Below are 15,861 nucleotides of genomic sequence, written 5' to 3' on the forward strand. Positions count from 1 at the left end.
CACAAATGTAAGTCTAATAAACCTAAATGTTTTAACTTCTGTTCCCCCGAAATATGCAAGTCTTCTTTTGGGGAAAAAGTATGCCACTCACTAAGTGATCAGTACAGAATAGCATCACCAACAGCCATAAAGTCATCTGCAAAAAACAGTCCAATGGACTTAAATATGGCATAAACATGGTGTATAGAGGAAAGAGTAAGGAGGGATTATATAAGGTTTACAAAAAAGAACCTAATATAGATGATGAACTATCCTAAGCTATATAAAAATCATACAGCACAGGAGGAGGTCATTCGGTCCATCATGCTTGTGCCGGCTCTTTGAAAGAGCTATTCAATTTGTCCCACCCCCCCCCTGCATTTTCCCCAAAGCCCTGCAAATGTTTCCTTGTTGGATAATTTTGATTAAACCATCCTGTGCCACACTAGAGTGGAACCGAAAAGTGCCATAGCTCAGAAGAAATTACCCATTGCTAGATCTATCATCCATAGGATTGAGAATATTATGCACATCGGGGAAAAACAGTGTTTTAGCTGGTCGTTGACCTATCACTAAACCAAGCCACTGTGCAATAACCTCGCTGGTAACTATGTAGAGCGATAGATAGACTGTGTAAAAGTGGCTACAAAAAAAACAATATGGTATATATGCTGAGCACACCATATCATAATAAATATATTAATGAGGTTACTGGATTGCTTTATAATAATTTTTTTCTTTGGTTATCCCTATTTACACTGTCAAAATCATAAACTGAATCCATCATGGAAACTACCTCTTGCCATCTGAATTCAGCATTGGAAGTCCATTCATATCAGTATGGAATCAGTACTAAGGACCCCCTGGATAAGCAGGTTTTATTACAGTATCAGGGCACTTTAAACAAGTTGGTCTAAGAAAATAAGTTATATCAGCATAAAAAGGGGACTTTGGACGATAGTGTAACGGGGGTGAGATTGAATGAGCCGCTTGTTGTACATTTCTCCTGAATGGAAACGAAAATCGGGAGCGATGTAGAACGGGCAGCTGATTCAATCTCACCCCCTTTACACTATCACTCAAAGTCAAAATTACCCCCAATGCCCCCGGCTGAGCAATGTAGCCTGAGTTTATCTCACATTTCGAATCGCACCAGAGTGAGCCCCTACTAAAAGTCACTTCAGATACCAATGGAAAAGGTATCTGGCAAGTGAAAAAATTCCTATTAACTTTAATAGGCTATATATACACCTGGGGAAGCATATGGCCTCAAACTACTGTATAAGTCACGGCTTTTAGTTCTTAAAAGCTTCCTCACATCCTTACTGAAAAATCTTTGCCTGCTTTAATCAATAATGTATATCCTACAAAAACTATGATGGAAAAGCATTAAGCCAATTGCATTCTTCAAAAGACAGTTGTACACTTTTGAAAGATTGATAATCAATAAATTGGCTTTTATGTAACACTGAATTGGCTTTTTAAAAGCATACCATCAGCTACATTATGCATTCACACTACATTAATGAGTTGTCAAGGTTAATTTCCTGGCCTTTACATTTCAAATGATTACGATTGCACAGTGTATATGAGCAAAGATAACTTGGCTGCTGATGCACTACTGACTAGACAAAGTGCAACTGCAGCTCAGTGCTTCATTATCCTCAAGAGATGGAGGTCATTGACTTGCCAGGAAGTTCCTAATACCATTGCAAGCTGCAGCTATAGTACTGCAATAAAGCCCAATACAGGAAACCTTGGCAATGTTTTTAAAACTAGGTCACATATACAATTCCTTTTACCCATTAACACCATTTTTTTAAGACAATTATTTGAATAGGAAAGAATGGGCAACAGGATAACATACATACATACATTCAAGCATTCAAATATTTAACTATTGGATACAGGTCTAGGTGTGGTTGGGGGAGAAATTAATCTATTATAAAAGTTCATTTATTTTCCACCTGCGATGTATCTTTTGAGGAAATCCTCTCGTCCACTCCAAATATTGGGGAGAGGGGCAGGGAGTGAAAAGGTAATGTTACAATAAGATGTCATGAAACACTAGGCTTCAACTCTCTTCAGTTAGCGCTAATCCAGGAAAACTCGGCCCATCTTCTCTACTTCAGCACAATTTTTCCTTGGAATGATTTTTTCCCGCACGTGCAGAGTGCTGTAGTTCTTTCACTCAGAATGTGGTTGGGAAAATATTGAATGTGAACGAATAGCAGAGAGCCAATATTCCATTTCCTTTAAAAAAAAATACTTCCAGTGGGCTACTGTATTAGAAATCTTATCCAGTTTTACCTCAGTCCATTGGCAATGAATTTTCAAAATCCCAAATTCCCACACACACAAGTAGTCTGTTAATTGCTTAACAATGGGGCGTTCCTATTTGCATGCAAATAATTTAATTAACCTCTATTTTCATATATGGCAATTCTTTATCTGTTTATATTGAAAGGTTTTTAAATGAAGGTCTGACCTTTGTTAATCTTAATTAGCTCAATACCAGATTTGTGATGAACTGCACCATAGGGGTCAATTTCAACACCCAAAAATGGGCAGGTTGGGGTCCGGTCAGATGTTAACATTTAAAAAAATCTGAAACCCGCCCACTTCCGGGTTTAACAGAGGTGGGGCAGGGGGCGGGCAGCCAACCAGCTCCCAGGAGGCGGGTCGGCAATTTAAATATTTTAATGAGGCTGGCAGCCTCTGATTTAATCTGCTTTGGAGATCAGACCCAGCCCGCATGGCCAGGAAGTGATTCTGACCAGGTATCGGGCGGGACTCTGGGAACTTTTATTTGAATGGGGATCTGCCATTAAGATTGGCAATGCCTCCAGGTCCCCAGGCACTCGGGGTGCACCACCCACTCGCAGGCTCGCATACACCATTCCTGCCTCCTCCCCAACCCCTGTAAAAAAAAAAATTCAGGCCAATGTCTTCATTTAGTTTTGGCTCCCAACATTCAAAATGCTTACAATGGAGCAGGGGTGGAGAATAGGTGTTTGTGGAAACTCAGGCTAGAGAAACAAACGCTGATAGTAAATCTAAGATCACAGCCTCAATGAATAGGCCAGAGAATGAGTGGTGAGGGTTTTAAAATATTATTTCCAGATTAATATTAAAGGCTATGACCATTACGGGCCATACTTGGTCTATTTCTTAAAAAGATGATAAAAGTACACAGTTGAGTAGATAGTTTATGCATAGCACTGTTACAATACTGCATTGCATGCAATCCTTTTTAAAGTATGCGCAATGAAGGTTCTTATAATCTGCTTCATGTTAAAACAGGATCAGGGATATCTGGCAGTAGTTGCAATGCAACAACACATTAAATCTCAAAGGTCTGAACTGCAGTTTGATGGGAGCTGCTTGATATAACTGGTGGAACTTGTGTTTGTATATTGTTACAAAATTAAAGAACATGCAATGATGGCGCACAAATTGTGGGTCATTTAACTCAAGTTAAAATCACAATCTCTATGCACCCTGTCCTACCACTCAGGACAGCACTCCCTTTGCAGCCTTCTGCTGTTAGACTCCCTCTTCGTATCTCCATTCTTATTTTTAAAATCATCTTTACAGCACGCACAGAGATCAAAAAAGACTTCCAACATCAAGGTGCAAAGTGTCTTTCTGAATAACCAGATCTGGCTAGCAACTTGTAGATTATTTGCATCTCAGAACTGTCAATCTTGCACTGCAATTATTATTCATCCACTGACTGATGCACTCCTCAGCACTGGACCATCTCTAGCCCCTTTTAGGTAAGTTTTTGTCAAAAAAAACAGATCTTAACATAGCTCATGACTCAAGTCCTTTCCGTAACAAAAAGGCCAAAGAGCTCTGAACCATGACACAAGTACTATGGTGCACAATGGCCAATACACTCTGGTGCTGATGCAGTCTGACCTCACACTGATCATAGAATCATTGAATGGTTACAGCACAGAAGGCAGCCATTCGGCCCGTCGAGCCCGTGCCAGCTCTCTGCAAAAGCACTGCAGCTAGTCCTACTCCCCCGCCCTTTCCCCGTAGCCCTGCAATTGTTTTTCTTTCAGGTACTTATCTAATTCCCTTTTGGAAGCCACGATTGAGTCTGCCTCCACCACCCTTTCAGGCAGTGCTAACCACTCGCTGCATAAAAACGTTTTTGCTCATGTCGATGAAGGATTAATGAGTGCGACATAATTACAACTTTAATTAAGCAATGAGAAAATTATACAATAATTCTATATTAGTCTTATTTTGACCATTTGTAATGTCCGAGGATCAATAATACTCAGACTGCAGGAGAACAATAAAACAGGTATTTACTGAACAGAGAGTAATTCAAGACTGAAATACAGAAGCCTGCTATGGCTTTATATACAGGGGTGGTCACTGCCGGTACTGCAGTATAGAATCAGTTCTTCTCTTCAAGGCACATACACAACAATTCCTCCGCTTTTAGATAAACAGTACATAACATTCATTTAACAACTAAATAATAACTAATTACAATTACAATTTTCTCTGTACTATATACATCAACTGAAATAATCATTTATAAGTTCAGTCTTTGAGGAGGCTTCCTGATCCTGACTGGATAGCGCCTTTCTCGAGTATCCTGTTCTTGTGGCGGAGTTGATTCTGGCTCATTGTCATTGGTTGGGTCGTCAGCTTCCAATACCACTGCTTCTGAGGTAGACGCAATCTGTACTTCGGGTTGATTACCAGGTGCACCTGCTCGTGGTATGGGTTTGGCTTGTTCCTGTGACTCTAGAATCTGGTCAGCATGGCGTCTCACGATGCTCTCTCCAATGTCCACTGTGTACATTAGTGGTCCCTGCTGTGTGTGCATATCGTTCCTGGCTGCCATTTTTCTGTTCGGTAGTCGCGGGCCAAGACTGGTTGCCCTATCTTGAAGCTCCTGGTTGGCTTCTCATTTATGTGCTGGAATTGCTTATCCTCAACATCTCGTCTTATGTTTGGTTTGAGCAAATCCAGGCGACATCTTAGCCTTCGGTTGAAGAACATTATGGCTGGAGCTTGGTTGGTGACTGCATGTGTCGCATTCCGGTAAGCAAACAAGAAATTATCCACCTTGTGTTGTAGTGGTATGTCGTCATTGCCTTTATGGCCTTTTTAAAGGTTTGAACAAACCTCTCAGCCAATCCATTTGTGGCTGGATGATATGGGGCAGATGTGTAATGCTTCACCCCATTATTCCTCAGAAACCTCCGGAAATCCTCTGACACAAACTGTGGCCCATTGTCGGAGCAAATCTGTTCTGGCAAGCCATTCCTGGCGAAGATGATCCGTAGGACTGCAATAGTTTTCTCCGTGGTGGTGGAGGACATTTTGATGACCTCTGGCCATTTTGAATGGGCGTCCACAGCGATTAGGAACATTGAGTCCATAAATGGACCAGCAAAATCAATGAGTACCCGTTGCCATGGAGATGAGGGCCACTCCCATGGATGTAGCGGGGCCTGTGGTGGAGCGTTTTGGACCTTCTGGCATCCTGTGCATCTCTTGGTCATATCCTCGATTTCTTTATCGATTCCCGGCCACCACACAAACGCCCTGGCTAGGCTCTTCATTTTTACCCCTCCCAGATGACCCTCGTGAAGCTCATTGAGTACTCTATCTCTCAACTTGGGTGGAATTACCACTCGGGATCCACACATCAAGGTCCCCCGGCACACTGACAGCTGTTCTCTCCTTGGCGAGAATGCTGGCAACAGTGAGTCGCCATGTGCTGGCCATCCCTTCACCGTCAAATCAGACCCGAGTGTGTGTCGGGTCATTTCGGGTTTCCTTCTCTATACTTGAGTTGGTAACAGGCAGACATTCGACTATGGTCGCATGGAATATCTCAACAGGGTCCACTGCAGGTGCTTCCTTTACCGTAGGCAACGGTAGGCGCGACAGCCCATCAGCGTTTCCATGCTGTTTCGTACCCTTGTACTCGATGTCGTACTGATGTGCCCCTAGAAAAAGTGACCATCTTTGCAGCCGTTGCGCCGTCATCACCGGAACGCCCTTCTTTGGGTTAAAAATGGAGACCAGGGGCTGATGATCAGTCAGTAGGGTGAATTTCTGCCCGTGCAGATAGTGATTGAACTTCTTCACCCCCCACACCAGGCTGAGGGCCTCCCTGTCAATCTGGGCGTAGTTACGCTCGGCTGAGGTTAACGAGCGCGACGCAAAGGCTATTGGCCTCTCTGAACCGTCAGGGAATTTGTGTGACAGCACCACTCAGATGCCGTAGGGAGACGCATCACATGCTAACCGAATTGGTAGTGTTGGATTGTAGTGTGCCAATACTTCTTTTTGAAGTGATTAGGCATTTACATTTCTGAAAGGCACGCTTACACTCATCACTCCATTTCCATGTTACTCCAGTTTGCAGTAGGGCGTTCAGTGGGTGCAGAATTGTGGATAAATTCGGCAAGAACTTATGGTAGTAGTTCACCAACCCGAGGAACGACCTCAGTTGCGACACATTTTCTGGTGCTGGAGCCTTGACTACAGCCTCAATCTTGTCCGGCGACTTATGCAACCCTTCCTCATCAATCATGTGGCCACAATACGAGATTTGTCTCCTGAAGAACTCGCATTTGGGGCGGTTGGCTCGTAGCCCATATTCCTGTAATCTCGTGAGCACCTGCTCCAGGTTGGCAAGGTGTTCACTGTCATTTTCGCCCGTAACCAGGATGTCGTCCAAATAACACTGGGTCCCCGGGATCCCTTGCAGGACTTGTTCCATTGCCCTCTGCCACATAGCCGGGGCTGATGCTACCCCGAATACCAGTCGATTGTACTGGTAAAGGCCTTGGTGAGTGTTTATCGTGAGGTATTTCCTAGATGCTTCTTCCACCTCCATTTTGTAGATACGCTTGGGCCCGATCAATCTTTGTAAAGCGTTTCCCTCCAGATAGTGAGGCGAAAATATCTTCCATCCGTGGAAGTGGATATTGTACTGTGTGCAGGACTGGGTTCACAGTTACCTTGAAGTCCCCACAGATGTGAACCTTCTTCGGCTCCCCAGGCATGCTGCTCAATGATTTCTTCATTACAGGAACGATGGGTGTGGCCCACTCACTCCAGTCCACCTTGGACTGCACACCCGAACGCTCCAGACTCTCCAGCTCTGCTTCAACGACTGGGCGGATCGCGTAAGGTACCGGTCTGGCCTTAAAAAATTTTGGGTTTGTGTTATCTTCGATTTTTATCGTTGCCGTTACTCCTTTTAGAGTCCCAAGTCCTTGTTGGAACACCTCTTTCGCGTCAGTTAGAATTTTTGACAGTTGTCCAGGTGTGATGTCATCATCCTTTTTCAGTCACAGTTAGCGCCTGAATGGAATGCCAATCCAATTGTATTTTTCAGATCCATTCACGTCCCAATAATGGTGGTCCTCCATCTGGTAGTATATATAGATACAGTTTCTGTGTTTCCTTGCCGTTGTATTCAACTGGCACCCTTATTTTTCCTCTGGGGTAGACTTTTTGCCCCGTGTATGTCTTCAATACAATGGACGTGTCCTTCAAGGGTACGTGTGAGAATAGCCGCTCATCGTCTCGTCGATTCATGACAGTTAGGGCTGATCCTGTGTCCAATTCCATCTTTACTGGGGACCCTGCTATCATGAGGGTGGCCCAAATGGTTCGGTGATCCTCCTTTGCAATCACGTTGTGTAACTTTAGACAACTTAGTCTCCTGCTCCCGGAGTCCTTATCACTCTCCTGATCTTCCGAACTACTGTCTGTCAATTTCTTTACTTTCTTGTACTTTTCCCTAGTAGTTCTTGTAGTGTTGGTTTTCTTTCCCGACCTGCAGACTCTTGCTATGTGTCCCATTTTCCCACATTGCCTGCATACTTTGTCCTTAACCCAGCAGTCCTTCTGATCATGGGTTGTTCTGCCGCAGCGATAGCACTTTTCTGCTCCATACGCCATTTCGTTAGCGCTGTATTCCTGTGGTTTCTGTTGTATTTCCGCAGCTCCCCGTGCTGCTGCTTCGTAGGATACTGCCACGCTGAAAGCCTGTTCCAGCGTCAGGTCCTTTTCCGAAAGTAGTTGTTTCTGGGTTCCTTCACTCTGGAGCCCGCAGACAAACTTATCCCGCAAAGTGTCTGCCAGTCCTGCTCCGAACTGGCAGTGCTTCGATAACTTGCGTAGTTCCGTAAGATAGTCAGCATTGCGCTCATCTTTGTGCTGGTTTCTTTTATGGAACTTGAATCTTTCTGCTATCAGCAGCGGTGTAGGGTTTAGGTGTTCCTGTAAGATATTAACAATCTCTTCAAAACTTTTCTCCATTGGTTTAGCTGGGGTAATTAAATTCCGCAATAGGCCGTACGTTCTCGCGCCCATCAAATTTAATAATACCGACGCCTTCTTTCCATCGGCCACCTCATTTGCCTTGCAGTACACTTCAATTCTTTCCACATACGTGGTCCAGTCTTCTACCTCGTTGTCGAAAGCAGTGATACTGCCACTCTTCGGCATCTTGAGTGATTTAAAATGGCGCCTCCCGCGCTTTTTCTTCTTCCCCAATGGAATAAAATGGCGCCTCCCACGCTTTTCCTTCTTCCCCTTGCTGCCACGCTGCTCCTAGTGTTCTACAGGGTAATGGCGGCGACCCATGGCTTCGGCGCATATCACTTTTCCTTCCCCGCGTTCTATCCTCTCCACGCTGCCCTGTTCTTGAGCACCGACCGCGCCCGGTGCGCTCCACCCTCTCGCTCTCTCTTCCTCCCGACAACGCTGTACGGCCCCTTTGCAGAGCCGCTCGATCGAGCCCGAGCCCGCCGTATTCCGGAAGGGTCAGCGCACTACCTGCTACCAGCACGACTTGCTGGAACACCTCGACTGGGGAGCCAGGCCCAGCTCTCCACAACCTCCCCTGCAACTCTCCGATGGATCCCTGGGCGGTTGCCCGTGGTCGACGCCCGCCGTTCTGACTTCGACCTCCAAGAAGCTTCTCTTCAGGGAAAAGATCCCCGTGAGGTGATGCAGTACTGCAGGTGAGTTCGAACCTGCCCGTCGCCAGTGTAGTGTCCGAGGATCAATAATACTCAGACTGCAGGAGAACAATAAAACAGGTATTTACTGAACAGAGAGTAATTCAAGACTGAAATACAGAAGCCTGCTATGGCTTTATATACAGGGGTGGTCACTGCCAGTACTGCAGTATAGAATCAGTTATTTTCTTAAAGGCACATACACACCATTATGTATGCTGTAGCTAACATTGTGATGTATTTGACTGCTTTTCAGTAATGTTAAGGCTAATTCTGATCTATATTCCTCTAATTACAAGCAGAATTTTTCCCTCCATTCAGTCATGGCCTCTTAGGATCCTCCAGTATTTCTAATACAGTAGGTGAAAACACAGTACTTCCTGTGGCCAAGCTTATTAATTCCCTTTAAATGAGGAGATTTTATGGAAATTCCAGCCGAGTGAATATTTTTCTTTGCACGTTTTACATTAAGTGTGCAGTTTCAGCTGTAGACAAAGTTTCAACACCAAATGCCATGTGGCAGCTGCAGAAAGTGTTTTTGTGACTCCGGCTTATCTTGTGGTTTCCAGTTTCCTTCAAACCTCTCAATGGTGCATCTGCCTTGTAATTCACTGCATACAACATAAATCTATTGACTTACATCTTGCACCATGGTGCACAATTTCCCCACTAAAATATATTTTGTCAGATATTGGAAATGATTGGCACAGAAGCCACAATAGAATAAATTTCCATGGTATTTATTTTGCACACTAAAGTAATCTGCAGTAAGGCAGCCTCCTTCCTGTTTGATCAAAACCCAACAGGACGAGCTGATGCTGGAAGAAGGAATGATTATAAAAATGAAGGTGACATTTCTACAGGGCATCGTGTTGGTCTGCTTCACTACTGGCAGGAGGTGAATGGCTGTTTTTATTGGTGGAACGACAATGGCCATAGCAACTGAAACAGCTACTGCTACTATGGAGTTAGTTCCAGAAAACCAAAATGGCTGAGCAGGCCTATTTATGTAAATAGCTTCAAATGTTATTCTGATTTACTAACACATTACAATGCTTCAAATGTTCTACAAAGCAATACTTTGCACAGTTGTTTTATCAAGAGAAAAAAGATTAAAATCTGGGCCTTAAGCAACTTAAACAGCAAAACTAGGAAACACATGTAATTACCATGCAATAATCATGCCAAGAAGTTTCTTCTGCATTTTAAACGGAATTATTTACGTCATTAAAAAAAAACACAAAAAACTGAAAACTAAACATATCATGAGCAGGGATTATTGTTCAATTTATTTATAGGTTATCAAACCACATCATATTTCACATTACATACACAGTTGTGTTAAATATATGTGCTCTGTGGTTGCGAAGAAAATGAAGTAAGCAGCTCTTTTGCTCTGTACCACTGTTTTAGCCATTGAATCCACCTCTTTGTCTAGAATATCGCTTTTCATTGCAGAGGACTTGGCTGCTGCCTTCTGTCCCACTTCAGCTCCCCCTCCCCCAATTTAGCAATTAATTCAATTATCGTTGCACAGAAGTGCAATAATTTTACTGCATACAGGGGGTAATTGAAGGGGTTTGTTAGCATTGCACATGGAGAAAGCTGGAGAGAAGCATTGGGACTGCACTAATGGGTGACAGTGATTCACTAATGGTGTAGTCTGAAAATGGACATCATTTCACCAATAGGAAGCAGGTATATCAATGCAGCACTGAACCCTTCAATGAAACACGTTAGAAAGAAAGAATGAAGACTTGCATTTATACAGCGCCTTTTACGACTGCCGGACATCCCAAAGCGCTTTACAGCCAATTAAGTACTTTTTAAAGTGGAATCACTGTTGTAATGTAGGAAATGCAGCAGCCAATTTGCGCTCAGCAAGCTCCCAAAAACAGCAATGCGATAATGACCAGATAATCTGCTTTGGTTATGTTGATTGAGGGATAAATATTGGCCAGGACACCGGAGATAACTCCTCTGCTCTTCATCGAAATAGTGCCATGGGATCGTGTACGTCCACCCGAGATGGCAGATGGGGCCTCGGTTTAACGTCTCATCTGAAAGACTGCACTTCTGACAGTGCAGCACTCCAAGTACTTTTTCTGGCACTGTGGATAATAAACAAACGCCACATGCAAATTATGGAACAGGATGTGCACAACTTATGTTACTTAAATCACCATTCTGTTATTTGTACTGAGAAGCTATGGTCATGTTGATAAGCAACTGGCCTTGAGGATAACAAAAAATACCTCAAAAGGAACAATTATTGGACTCCATAATTGGTCCCTTTTATGATCAAAACAATTTTACATTGAAGGGGGTCGCACTGACAGCAGTGTTAAGTATCCTAGTCATTAATGACACTTGGTAATATAAAGCAGAGGTTTCCAAACAGTGGGCTGCGGCAGGGTTATCGGGTGGTGGCGTGAGGAGGTTTGAACAAAGGTAAGCTGAATGCATTTAATAAATGGCTGCATCCGCACTGAGGAACAACCGCAATCTAGTGAAGGGTGAACCTTGTTGCTTTTTTCCTGCAGCTGGGGGCTTGCTGTCAGTGAGAGGTACATGCAGTTGTTAGGGCTCGTGTTCCAATGCCAGCGATCACCAGGGACAAGCTGGAGCTCGAGCGGAGTTCAAGCCGGAGTGTGCAGATCCACCTCCTCCGCTTCACGCTGGAAGGGATGACAGCAGCAATGGCTGGGACAGCAGTCACAAACTGAGGCGCCCGCAGCGGAAAGGCCGGGACTTTGCGAAGGCTGCCGGAGAGGCATCGGAAGTGGTACCATTCCTACTGGTGTGCGTTTACCTGCTACTGCTCCGCAGCCTCATCCAACTCTTGCAACAGCAGCTGGTGGTGGGGCCCACTCACCACTGGGACGGTAATAATTATCAGCGAATGTCTCAGGCAGAGTTAGATCGAGGGTCTAGATTCTAGGCCAAGTCTTGGTGATTTTTATTGCAGGAGGGGGCTTTATTTTTATTTATTTTTTAAACTAATAATGCCCATTTTATTGTCATAATAATCATCCCACAGATTGAGCCTTGCCCATTCCTGTGGTTATACTACAGGTACCAGTTTGACACTAACATTATTACTGTATATGCTATGATAGCTGAGAAAATCAAATTCTCTTGTTCTATGCAAAAATACTAAGTGGAATTTTCAACTTCGGGAGGGGCGCAAAGTGGGCAGCAGTGGATCAGCCACCTGTTATACACCAATTATCCTTTCCATTGAGGTCAGTGAAGAGGAAAATCAGGCGGGGTGTATAACGAGTGGATAAACCACTTCCACCCGCTTTAACCCTCCCCCACCCCCAAAGTTGAAATTCCTGCCCACTGTTTCTTACAGAGAGAGGGATGCGCACGGTACATGAATCTCTGAAGGTAGGCTCAGCAAAAAAAAGTTTTGGAACCTCTGATACAGGGATCGGATTTCCAAAGATCCATAGAGCATCTGACCAAATGTTGCTAATGCCTCATTATTGATTTCTATATCCTGTTTGGCACTGTTTGCAGTGGAATTGTTAATGTTGTCATTCTACTACTGATCTGTTTGGTTTTTTTTCTATAAATAATCCATTACACCTCTGCCCCCTATTAATTGTCTCCCTCCTCGCTCCAGTGGTGCATGCTGCTAGCTTACAGGTCTATGGGTGCTGGCAGCTCTTCAGTAACTCACTCAAATGGCCATGCATTACTTGATCCCATACAGTGAGCACTAGCAGGCCACTGGACCTTGTAGGGCTGGAGTGTCCAAACATTTTGGTTTCCATGGGTCACGTAGGTACTTGGAGCCTCAGATGCCACGTACAAAATTTAAATCCATTTTCCACTTTAATCTGCATACACCTCAAGATACTAATACGAAGAGATGTTGGTGTGCAGATTTAGGATTTATCCATTAATTAGACAAAAGCTTCAATGATGGGTGTTTCCAAACCTCCAAGCCGTCAAAGTTCAAACAGAACAAACCAGCAAATGAGAAAAATAAACACAAAACGCTATTGTGGTCTCGGCTTTGCGAGCCAGATTGTCAAAAACTGTTCGTGGTCCATGAGCCACTGTTCAAACACCCCTGTTCAGACACCCCTGATCTATGCTATCCTAGCCGAGGTGGATCCTGTTCTCATCAAACATCCCCTCGATAACCCAGGGACACCACTTCCAATTGAGCACGCTACCATTTCCCTGGCTAAAACCAACTAATTCCGCACAGATCAGGAATGAACCCTGGGATCTTCTTGGTCTGTATAGCTCAGTACCACATCACATCGCAGAGTGGTTTTTATTGACTGAGCAACGAGGAGTCCCTAAATTATGTCTTTAACATTCGTTTGAAATAAGTAACACTTCTTTTATCTTGCCACCGCTAACATTTAAATACAAGGGGTCAGAGCAGACTGCCTCTACACGATTCCTGAATTACTTTAGTAGTAAGCCTGTAGTAGACTAACAGATGTGATTGGCTCGGTATCTTGTCTATTGACTTAGTAAATTATTAATCACATCACCGAAAAGCAACGACAGAGCTACCTTTTACCACTTTACCGGTAATCCACTGTGTTAGAATGCATGAATATAATGAGTTCCAGCAGAGACTTATGCTGAAACAGGTCAGCTAATGTAAATTAATCTCCATACATTTTAATAGTCAGATCAGAGGTGTAGTGGTAAAACAATAAAAGATCCATCTACCACTGCTATTCAATGAATATATTACAATAGCAGATATATTATGCATAAAGAAGTATGACGTAGCAATTTGAAACTTGCAGATTTGAAAAAAGAAAAAGAAACACAGACAATACTTGTATTTACATAACGCTGTTCATTACCTTAGGATCTCCTAAAGTAATTTACACAATAAAGTACTTTTGAAGTGTAGTCACTGTTGTAATGTAGGGCAGCCAAATTGCACACAGCAAGCTCCCACAAAATGAGATAATGATTAGAGAATCTGTTTTAGTGATGTTGTCTGAGGGATAAATATTGGCCAGGACACTGGGGGGGAACTTCCCGGCTCTATTTTGAATACTATCACAGAAACTTTTGCATCGACTTGACAGGGCAGACCTTGGTTTAACATCTCATCTGGAAGACAGCACCTCAGACAGTGCAGCACTCCCTCAGTACTGCACTGAAGTCTCAGCATAGATTATGCGCCCAAGTCTGTGGAGTGGAATTTGAATCCACGACCTTCTGAGTCAGAGACGAGAGTGCTACCGCTGAGCCATGGCTGAAAAGCACATTGAACAGCTGCCAATCATTCTGGGAGCTAAGGAAAAGTTGGATATTTAACAAGAGATCAAACAGGATGTTTACCATCACCTTTTTCTTTATTAAAATTTGTTTTTAAAACGCTCAAAATTCACAAAGATCATGCACTTGCTAAAGGATGCTCATCACATCATCCTGTCTGTAGAGGGCATATGTTTGTGGAGGTAATAGTATATACAGTGTTTCCTATCACAAGCAGCGGTCAGACTAAAATGATTGTAATTACTAAGAATATTCTGGAAATAGTCTTTTAAAATGCTAATGCTGTTTCTCACATTACTAGATGATTCTTCAAAATGCCTTCCTCTACTACAGGGAACACAGATCAGGGTTTGTCAAGGGATAGAACCAAAGGCAGATAGATACAAAGATTTCATAGTTTCCAAAATACTCACACATTTAAAAACAGTCAAGGCTGTATTTCCTGTGCAGCACGACAACTGATGCACCTGTTTGTTAAACACATTGGCCCGGAATTTGCAGCAGTCAGCAGCGAAGCGAAGGTGTTCGCCGCTGGCCCTGAAGTACACTCCGCACAAGGATCTCGCAATCCTGGTGTTGAGAACTTTGGCTTTTCCGACCTTCAATTCAATTCAACAGAATTTAATGGGGATTCCCTTGTTCGAACTGCTGTGACGTCAACAGGCTGTCTAAGCAGCCAATCAAAAGGCAGAATTCTCACAGACAGCAAACAAGGAAGTGGGTAAGCCCTTAAAATTCTAACTTTTTTAAAATCGTTCGAGTGAGCAAAAGAAAGATTGGGGGCTCTCACATGGGGAAAAGGCAAACCTGAAATAAAGATGGACAAACTTTTTAAAAAGTTAAAACTTTTTTGAAAAGTTTCTTAAAAATTTTACTTTTTAAAAATAAAAATGGACAAATTTGACACTGCACAAAATTCAAATTAGTTTTCCAGGCCCTTAACATTTGTTTAGCAGTCAATACACTGTTAAAACCCCAGTTACAACAGATCCCATTGGTTCTAACTTTTAGTGGGGAATTTAACAGCATACTTACTGCGGAAGAGCCGAAGTTTATCATCAGTTACAATGATTTAGTTGATTACACAGATTGCCGGCTCTGTGGCGGGGGACATGGCACAGCCTGTTTTGGAGCTCTCAATGACTGACCGCCTGCACATGTGCCAAATCCCGAAGATGCGGTCAATTTCAAAGGCGGAATGATGGCAAAAGCTGCCAGTTCGCCGTCATCCCGGCTGCAAATTCTGGGCCATTAAAATGAACAAAATTCACTTCCTTTAGATCTTACTACTAAATATTGCTAAGTTCAGAGGACCATCCAATCCAACTTGCCCTCATTTCAAAGGCAGGATCCTAATTCCTGAGTAATTACCTATTTGTAATATGTACACCTAACTCATTATTTAGTGCACTGATATATTTTGCATCAAATAAAATAAATTAAAGGATTGTGACAATGTTTGTGGAGGCCTTAAACCACCTTGGAATCTTCCAAATTTGGCTACACCTCATGTCTTCAACCTTCTAAAACTTATCAGGTTGGAAGGTCTTGGAAGATGGAAGTACAGGTACCACAAAGGAGGACAACAGAGGAG

The 15,861-nt window shown here is 43.3% G+C and overlaps 1 protein-coding gene across 3 annotated transcripts in view; it reads right to left on the reverse strand.

Annotated features, from left to right (window-relative positions):
- The window catches only part of kif21b (kinesin family member 21B), a 175,791-nt gene that overhangs the window by 121,205 nt on the left and 38,725 nt on the right, over window positions 1-15,861 (reverse strand). The window lies entirely within an intron of this gene.

The sequence above is a fragment of the Somniosus microcephalus genome, chromosome 18 (assembly GCF_052327205.1).
Source record: "Somniosus microcephalus isolate GS21.2 chromosome 18, FLI_Smic_1.0, whole genome shotgun sequence".
Taxonomy (NCBI): Eukaryota; Metazoa; Chordata; class Chondrichthyes; order Squaliformes; family Somniosidae; genus Somniosus; species Somniosus microcephalus.